The sequence below is a fragment of the Chondrus crispus genome, genomic scaffold, assembly GCF_000350225.1.
Source record: "Chondrus crispus Stackhouse genomic scaffold, scaffold_13, whole genome shotgun sequence".
In the NCBI taxonomy this organism is placed as follows: Eukaryota; Rhodophyta; class Florideophyceae; order Gigartinales; family Gigartinaceae; genus Chondrus; species Chondrus crispus.
In genome coordinates, this window is record NW_005179004.1 from 423,515 (window position 1) to 433,407 (window position 9,893).

A 9,893-nucleotide genomic window follows, 5' to 3' on the forward strand; every position below is an offset into this window, starting at 1 on the left:
AATTGTGCAAGAAACGGTCTCCCGGAATGAGGGTTTTAAATTTCAAGAGGCGCCGACGCACAGGGAGCATTCTTGACACAATAATCGACATGGCCTCCTTGAGGTGTACACATCGAAGGGGGAGACCACGCTCTGCATATCTGATCAATAGTGATATGATCATCTCCTCCTCCACCTTAGTAAGGGTATCGAGGCGTGAGCGTGAAGCTCGCACAAACTAGTTTTTGGGATTTGCGGCTTGGACGCGGCTGCATATTGTGGACTTGGGAATTTTTGTGACGGGACATGCATGTCGATAGGTGCTGCCATTATGCACAAGACCTATAGCAGCTTGGATGCGCTTTTCACGTTTGTTTGAGGCCATGACTTTCTCAGAGGTACTTGGTGGGAGCAGGTGGTGGACAAGTGAATATGCCGTGCAGCTGCTCAGTTTGGTCTTTCAAGGGTTTACTTCGCAATGAGCGGGAAAAGAAGGAGTTTACAATTTGAACTGACCGCCCACCATGACGTAACGTGTCCTGCAAAGCCGATTTGGCAGATTGGTTTTTAATTTTACCCGTTGGTTTCGGCGGTACTTGATGAGGGAGTGGAGGCCTTGGAGCCCAGACTGACCAGTGGCCCGCATTTTTACATATTTTTCCAATTTTTTTGCATGTCCGAACTCTTTGTCACTGTCCAAAACGTTGGGCACCCCCCTTTACTTCGTCCCCCACCTAGTTTTCCACTTGTATCCTGATGTGCGGACGTCTGCGCGCGCTTCCCTAAAATTCATATAAAATCTCCCTCTACAGTAAAATCTAAATTTGCACTAAAATTCCTTCACAGGCAAGATGTACAGTATTGTGACTCTGGGAGTTAGACTTATTGACTAGACTACGGTAGATATCACACTTCTATGTTATCAATATCAATTCAGGGATTATGTAGGCTACATTTAGCTATCAATTATAGAGTCCCTTAAGGACGTGCCACCTACAATTCTACTTGTTTAGGGTGTAACCGTTTAGACATATTTCGTGGGTGGCGCAACCTCCCCTTTATGGTAGTGCGCCTACTTTTGTTGTAGAGTCAATAGGACTATAAAGCCAGGTCGAAGACGCTACTCGTCTTCGACCTCAGCACATTCGATCACCTGAACCATCAACCCGACAACCCCGTCCCCCGACCGTGCTCACCGTCTGTAGCGGTTCTGAGGCAATAGCCTGCCGCTCCTCCCCCTCCCATTAAGGTAACCCTATTTACCCCCCTTTTCCCCTTTACTAAAATCCCCTCCGGACCGCCCCCTATCGGTCGGTCTCCCGACACATATAAGTTTACGGGACCGCCGCCCCGTTTGGTCCTGCCCCGCCCCTGGAATAAGGCCCGCCTTAACCAACCGTCGAATCAACTCGTTTGCGCCTCCGGAATAAGGCCGCCTTATTCAATCAGCCGAATTGGAAATCAAGAAATTTTTTACAAGAAACAATTTTGTCCCTAACGTTCACTGTAATAATTACTGTCTAATTTTACAGCGGACGTTATACATTTGGGCGTACTGTACGAAATACTGTACGCCTGGCGCATTAGCGCAGTTGTTAATGGCACGGGTAAAACGCCCTACCAACCACCGCGACGTAATTCGGGAACACAGCATCGCTGCCGCCGCCGCCCTCGTTACCGCCGCCGCATCGCCACCACCGTATCACGGCACTCCGTCTACGCGCTCAAGCTCGCCGCTCCGTGTCTGTCCGTCCGCATCCGCTTCCCCACCGCCAATTGCCTACATCTCCCGAACGCCCCCCCGCGGCGATACTACTCCACCTGTATCGCCGGTCCAGCTTGAGGGCTGCGCCTCGCATTCTACGCTGTTTACGGCCCCCCGCCTCGTCGATATAGAGGCAGTAGAAGCTTCGGACGAGGAAACTTCTACCGCCGCTGCGCCGTCTCTCGACCTCGACGAGGGCCGCGCACTTACCATCTACCGCGTAGCTACTCAGCACGCACGACGTAGAGCAAATCCCCCTCGCCGCCGTCCTACGCAATACCTCTGCCGCCCTTGCGCTCGCACCTTTACGAGTTATCGTCAGCGCCGAGTACACGAAGCTGGTCAACCACACCTGCGGGTAGTTTCTGCAGCATCATACCCACGCGAAAAATTACACTGCAAGGTTTGTGTCAAGCGCTTTGCTAACGCACACGACGCAGACCAGCATTACGCCGGCACTATCCATCACCGCGCCCTCCGCAAGCTGCGCACTATCCAGAAGTAATTGGAAATTGTTTGGCCAAACTGTAATTGTTAAAATTTTCTAAAGTTTTTACAATATTTGAAAGGGACACTTGTCACTGAAAATTTTTTTTTGGCGCCACCACGCACCCACGTGTGCTTACCCGCCACGCACACACGTGTTGTCATTGTGCACGCAACCACGTGTAACTGCGTGCACACGCAATCACGTGTTACTACACGCACACCCACCCACGTGTTCATATCGACTACGCATACACGCGTACTACTATTGAACACCTACACACGTGTCTGCAATACCCCCAAGGGTACAAAACACCACACGTTTACACGTAGTACACACACCACGTACCACAGGAACATTTTTTGACGTTAACGTTCGCGTTTAGCCCGGATCCATTTTATCTATTATTTTGCAATAATTTTTAATATGGCTACTCTAAATGGAATCCGAGATGCTTTAACAAGTTATGAACCCCGATCCATGATCCAATGCGATGTTAAGGCTACAATAGCCCTGCATGTAATGGCGGACCCCCAACCTGACCCCAATGTTTGTTGTAGTAACCTTCCTGCTGACCTTCCCCCCGAAGTTCTATACGCAAGGGAAATGTTACGAGGCCCTACTGTGTTATATCGACTTATCCGTGATTACCTTGTGGTCAAAGGATTGTCATACACCCCGCACCCTACTACCAACCGTATTTCTCACGGTCTGGTAAACATGCTATATGTCGATGACACTGACCGTATCCTCGCCAATCAAGGTCTCACCAGTTCCGCCTCTGGGTCGACACAAGGAAGCACTCAATCGTTTCTGCCGACAGTTGAAGTCCCGAACTCCAAGATTGCTCACAATATTTCGTCAAGATTCAAAAAGGAGGACCGGTACACTGGAAAAATCGGAGAAGGTATTCATGACGCAATCAACAACTATCGCGATTGTGCTGAAGATTTCCACTTAAGTGACGAGCAAATGCTCCGATTCTTCCATAACGTTTTTGATGGTGAAGCGAAGAGATATTATCGCTCTCACGTCATCCAACATGCCCAAGACTTCAATTCTGCTACTTTACTCATGGTTAACGAGTTCAATAGCCTGACACGACAAAATAGAGTTCGTAAACTCCTCCAAAATCTCCCACTTTCCCGAATTTTGGAGACGAAAAGAATCCCTGTGTCAGAAGCATTGGAAGAACTTCGTGAAACAATCACAAAGTACACCCCACAAGGTCCTCCCACGCACCAATCGGAACAAGACAAAACGGAGTATCTGCACGATGCTGTGATTGGAGTCGAGTGGACTAAGAGTGTATTAACACAAAGTTTGGCTGCCATACCCCCCTGGACATTTCAACAGCTCTATACTGCCCTGGATGCCGCTTGGCTACAAGAGCAGAAGCAGAAAGAAGGACGCCGCCGTGATCAGCTTGACATTTCTCGTACCCAGCCCTTGCCTTCCATCCCTGGTATTCACTTTCAACGTCAGAACACGTATGGCATCCCCCGCCGCCCTGGTTCCGCTTCTTCAAATCCAAGAACTCCATATCCTCCCCAAAGTTTCTCCCACAACCCCGCCCAGACCCAGAATGGTACGGATCGCTTCGGTAATATACGTGCTTGCCACAATTGTGGAAGCAAATATCACCTCATTAGGGACTGTCCCAAACCTATGGCTCTCAGAAAGAATGTCAGCCATATGTTACAGACCAGACCAGCCAAGCGAATCCTATACGAGCTCTGCGAGCAAGCAGAACATGCCTTAGGTGCGTATGAGATCGACTTCACTGCCTTCACGGACGACCAGGCACAACATGACCCCGGTGAAGTCATTCTCACCAATGCCACCCTCAACGATGATGATGACTTCGCCGATCAGGCTGTTACTCATCATCAAGTCGCTCACACGCCAATCAAAGAGGAAGAAGTACTGTGGGACACTGTAGATAGCCTGGATCCAATGGATTTTTAAGTAGCAGCAGTCAACACCCACAAAGTAAAACAAATTCCTTTGAGACTGTCTGCGGAAAGAAGCGGTGTAAATTCAAAATCTACAACACCATCCGGAACCATAGTCCTGCACGAGCTAGGACGACCAACCACGCACCCAAGTGGGATGGCGCTTGTCTTGACACTGGTGCCCAGCGAACTGTCGTTGGCCTTGCTCAAGCCAAAGCCTACTGTCGATTCACTGGCACCAAATTCAAGCCCAGGCCGAGCCCGATACACTTCAGGTTCGGTAATGACTCCCAAGCTTCACTTGGAACCATGAACATATCGATTCCCATTGCTGATGGTTACTTAATTCGCGAACACGTTGACATTGTCAAGGCCAATGTCCCCTTTCTTATTGGACTTGACCTCTTGGACAATTACCATATGTTCATTGATAGCGTCAACAACGTGCTCCGATCGCCTAAGCTTGGTCTTGACATACCGCTTCGGCGCAAGCTGGGTCACATCTATCTGGAGTGGGATCACTCCTCCAAAACGCACTTCACCAAAGCCGAACTGATCAAGCTTCATCGCGGTTTTTCCCATCCCACATCAGAGAAACTCATGAATCTGCTTCGCTTGGCCCGCCCTTTTGAAGCTGATGAGGCCACAAAGCAGTTTCTCGCGTCTCTGCAAGCTTCTTGTGACACTTGTCAACGCCTTGGCCCCACTCCTGTGCGTTTTAAAGTATCGCTACTCAATGAACAGGACTTAAAGTTCGGTGACGAATTGTCCATTGACCTGATGTTTCTAGATGGAAAAGCAGTACTTCACGTCATCGACACAGCCACTAGATTCTCGTCAGCCATCTTTCTAGACGCTCATGGCGCCACTTATGGCCAAAGCGTTGAAGGTATTTAGCTAGCCTTCGTCGAAGCGTGGTGTACCTTGTATACTGGCCTTCCAAATAGACTTCGCGTTGATCAAGGATCCGCATTCACATCTGATCGATGGCGCGAGATAACTGCACAAGCTGGAATTCAACTTTGCATATCTGGTGTAAAAGCCCACTCGTCGTTAGGTATTGGAGAACGTTTCACGGACCACTGCGAAGGATTTATAGAAAAGTACGAGCGGACTTCCCGGATGCCTCTCCGCTCATTCTTCTGAAAATTGCAGTCAAGGCAATGAATGACACAATCGGAGAGAACGGTCTAGTCCCTTCTCTATTAGTCTTCGGAAGTGTTCCGCGCTTCCCAATCATAAGTACGGAAATACCTTCGCAGCGTGAAAGAATGCAAATTCTTTCAACAGCGCAGATGGAAATGAACGCAATCATCGCAGAACGACGTGTACTTGCTGCTCTGAATCGGAACATCCCTCCAGCCTCCGATCGTGTGTATAATCTTGGAGACGAGATTCTAGTCTTCTCTGAGCAAGAGAAGCAATGGATTGTTCCATTCCTTGTTTGCAATGTTCACGGACGAATGATAACTGTTCAGAACAGCGAAGGAACTTATCGACAAACGTTCAACGCTTATCAAATCAAGCCATACCACGCTTCCCCCGAATGTATTCTCCACCAGCAAACTGCTCCATTCCGTAGTGGCAAAGCCTCAAATCCACCCAATAACGTCCTTCTTACTGAAGTTATACATCCCAATGATCCTCGTGCACAACAATTTGATAATGCTAAACGAGAGGAAATCGAAGGACTGATCGAAAGAGGTACTTGGAAGGTAGTGCTTCGCGATGAAGTTCCAGACAACGCAAACATCTTAAATGGAGGATTCGTCCTCGCCATAAAAGACTCTGGAACAAACAAGGAAGTATGGAAAGCCCGATACGTTGTACAAGGCCACAAGGACAAGATGAAACGGTCATTCGTTTACGACACCTCAACGGCACGACAGTTCAGCGTCAAACCACTTGTCGGTCTTGCTGCTCTTTTTGACTTTAGACTCTTCTCAACAGATGTCACACAGGCATATTTGCAGAGTACGGAAGAGCTCTCCCGTGATGTCTATGTTAAGCCCTCATCTGAGTTCGACTTGGATTCTAATCAACTCTTGAAACTACTCAAGCCGTTGTATGGACTAGCCGATAGTGGTGACTACTGGGGTAGAACGTTAAAGCATCATCTAGAGAAGGAACTTGGGATGAAGGCCAGTGTAACCGATGCCGCCTTCTTCTTCAAACGAATTAGAGAGAAGCTTACTGGGCTATGTGCTACTTATGTTGATGACTGTCTACAGGCCGGCACTGAAGAGTTTTGTCAACAGGCCAAGTGTGTCGAAAGGAAATTCAAATGTCGACCGAGGGACTACGACAAGGTCCAATTTGCAGGCATTAAGATTGAATCCACACCTAACGGATTCCAAGTACATCAGAAGCACTATATCTCCAAGATTAAGAACATCAGTAAGGAAGCTTCTTTCAAAGACTTTCGCTCACTTCGTGCCCAACTCGCTTGGGCCACTCAGTCCCGTCCGGATATTACATGCTCTATTGCACAGGCAGCTCAGGTTACTGAAGAAATCTTCAACTCGGACCCCACGAAGTACTGTAAGGGACTTAATTCTGTGGTAAAACATCTCCTTACCAGTACAGATCAGGTCCTCAAATTCCCTAAATTGGACCACAAAAGTCTTCGGTTACAAGTCTATTCCGATGCATCATACGGAAACAACCTTGACGGATCTTCTCAGTTAGGATATATCATTTTCCTTGCTGATGCAAATGATAATTGCCAACCATTGTTCTGGTCGTCGCATAAATCCAAACGCGTTTCCAGATCTGTCCTAGGAAGCGAAACAATGGCCTTTGCTGACGCTTTCGATATGGCCTTCGCAATGAAAAACGATCTTCACACCATGACATCGCTCGACATTCCGATCGTTATGCTTACGGATAGTCTATCCCTGTTTGATGTTATCACTAAAGCAAAGATAACATCCGAAAGGCGACTAATGATCGATGTTAAAGTTGTCAAGGATGCATACCAGAGACACGAACTGCACGCCATTGGCTTCATTCGCTCCGAACACAACCCCGCAGATTCTTTGACCAAGGTGAAGAAAAGTGATATACTGATCGAGATGATACAACGGTCAATTCTTACACATCCTATCGAACAGTGGATCAATCGCAATTCGTGAACACATGACATATGTCACGAAACAGTTTGGGGAGTGTTAGACTTATTGACTAGACTACAGTAGATATCACACTTCTATGTTATCAATATCAATTCAGGGATTATGTAGGCTACATTTAGCTATCAATTATAGAGTCCCTTAAGGACGTGCCACCTACAATTCTACTTGTTTAGGGTGTAACCGTTTAGACATATTTCGTGGGTGGCGCAACCTCCCCTTTATGGTAGTGCGCCTACTTTTGTTGTAGAGTCAATAGGACTATAAAGCCAGGTCGAAGACGCTACTCGTCTTCGACCTCAGCACATTCGATCACCTGAACCATCAACCCGACAACCCCGTCCCCCGACCGTGCTCACCGTCTGTAGCGGTTCTGAGGCAATAGCCTGCCGCTCCTCCCCCTCCCATTAAGGTAACCCTATTTACCCCCCTTTTCCCCTTTACTAAAATCCCCTCCGGACCGCCCCCTATCGGTCGGTCTCCCGACACTGGGGCCTCGATCTTCCCGACTACACTGTGATGACGAAAGTCTCGTGCCTCTCCCTCGCCGCGAAGGCCGGCGTAAAAGGGCCTCCTCAGTCATGTGAGCGCCGCACTACCTTGCCTCCCACGACGAAAACCCCCCCAAAAACCATGGACGAGGAGCAGTACATCCTGCGCCTACCCGAGCCGCTAGTCGAGCGCATGCGCTTCGCCCTCTCGAGCACGAAGCGCCGCGACGCCGCGGGCGAGGACCGCAAGCCGTCCACCTTTGCCGTCAACTTCCACGACCCGCGCAACGCCACCTTCACCGTCGACGGCGCCGCCTACCCGGCCTCCTTAATGGACCTGCCGTGCCTCGTCGAGACCCACAAGACCGCCGACAAGCGCACCTTCTACAAGTCGGGCGACCTGCACCAGGTCCTCGTCGTCCGCATGCCGGACGACCCCACCCCGCACACCTTCACCCTGCAGGACGGCCTCACCCCGCCCGCGACGGACGCCGCCGCCCGCCTGGCCCCGCCGAACAGGCTCTTCTCCCACTCGCAGGTCGAGTCGGTCGAGCACCGCGTCAAGTACGTCATCGACAACAAGATCAACCTCGTCGCGAAGAAGGATCGCCCGCCGGTCCCCGAGGAGGAGGACGTCGTCATCGAGGAGGACACCACGGACAACGTCACCGCGAGCGCGCCCAAGCCTGTCAATGCCGCCAAGCCGCCGACGGGGCGCGCCCCGACCGCCCCAAAGGACGCCCCGCCGACCGCCGCGCACGCGCTCCCGGACCCGCCGATGCACACGCCGGACGGATACCCGACCCCGATACCGCTCACGCCGGCCCCGCTCACGCCGGCCGCCATGACCCCGTCCGCCATGACCCCGTCCGCCATGACCCCGTCCGCCATGACCCCGTCCGCCATGACCCCTTCCGCCATGACCCCGTCCGCCATGACCCCGTCCGCGCTCACGCCCGGGCCGATGACGCCCATGACCATGACGCCCGGGCCGATGACGCCGGGCGCGATGACGCCGGGCGCGATGACGCCGGGCGCGATGACGCCCGCGCCGGACACGCCGTTCATGGAGGGCGAGGGCGGCGACGGGCCCAGCGGGACGTACTATGGGGTGGACGACGACGACTTTGACGAGATCACAGGCGCTTTACTGGGCAATGATGAGGAGGACATGGCGAAGAAGCAGATCGAACGCGCGACCGTGGATAAGAAGATCGAGGAGCAGAAGGCTAAGATTAAACAGCTGGAGGAAAAGGCGGGGAAGGCGCCCAACCCCGTGCTGAGGCAGCGCATTCTGGGAAAGCGCCCGGATTTGCAGAAGGCGCTCAAGGCGCTGCAGCAGGAGAGGGCGGCCCTTGGGGAGGAAGATCACGAGTGACAGAGTGAAAGAGCGAGAGAGAGAGGGTTTTGGTCGGTTGTTGTCGGTTGTTGTCGCTTGTTTTCTGGTTTTGCGGGGGCTTGCCGGCGGTGCTTTGTTGCAGCGGACACAGGCATGCGGATGGCGCGATTTGGGGCATGCTCGCCCCTGGTGATTGGTGGGGGGTGGAAAAAGTGTAGTTGTTGAGTGCCATGTAGGTTTTTCGTTTACATGATGCGTACATACGAGCACGATAAGCTCATGTGATTCGGAATGAAAAGAGTTAGTAACAAGAGGACAAAAGGCATAGGACAGGGAGTCATTTCTTCATATTGATACTGTAACTGCCGGTGTTAGGGTCCTTCTGCATGTTAATATCATCCAAGCTCATACCGAAATTAGACAAGATAGAATTGCCGAGCCCCTTCAAGCTCTCGATAGCCTCATCCCTATCCTTGGCCTCCTTCTGCTCTGCGATGGCGGTGAGGCGTTGAATCTCAGCGTGACTCTCCTTCAACTGGCGGGCGTCGTCGATAGCGGGGCGCCACTCGGCGAGTGCGAGGCGGGCCTCCTTCCGCCTGCGCAGGGCCTTGACGTAGGCCGGGCGCAGGGCGAGGGCGGCGGACGCGTCGTCCGCGGTGTCACGGAAGCGCTGCAGCTTGAGGTTTGCGGCGGCGCGGTTGGCCAGGGCGATGGCGCGGGCGTCGGCCGGCGCGTGCGCGCTGCCC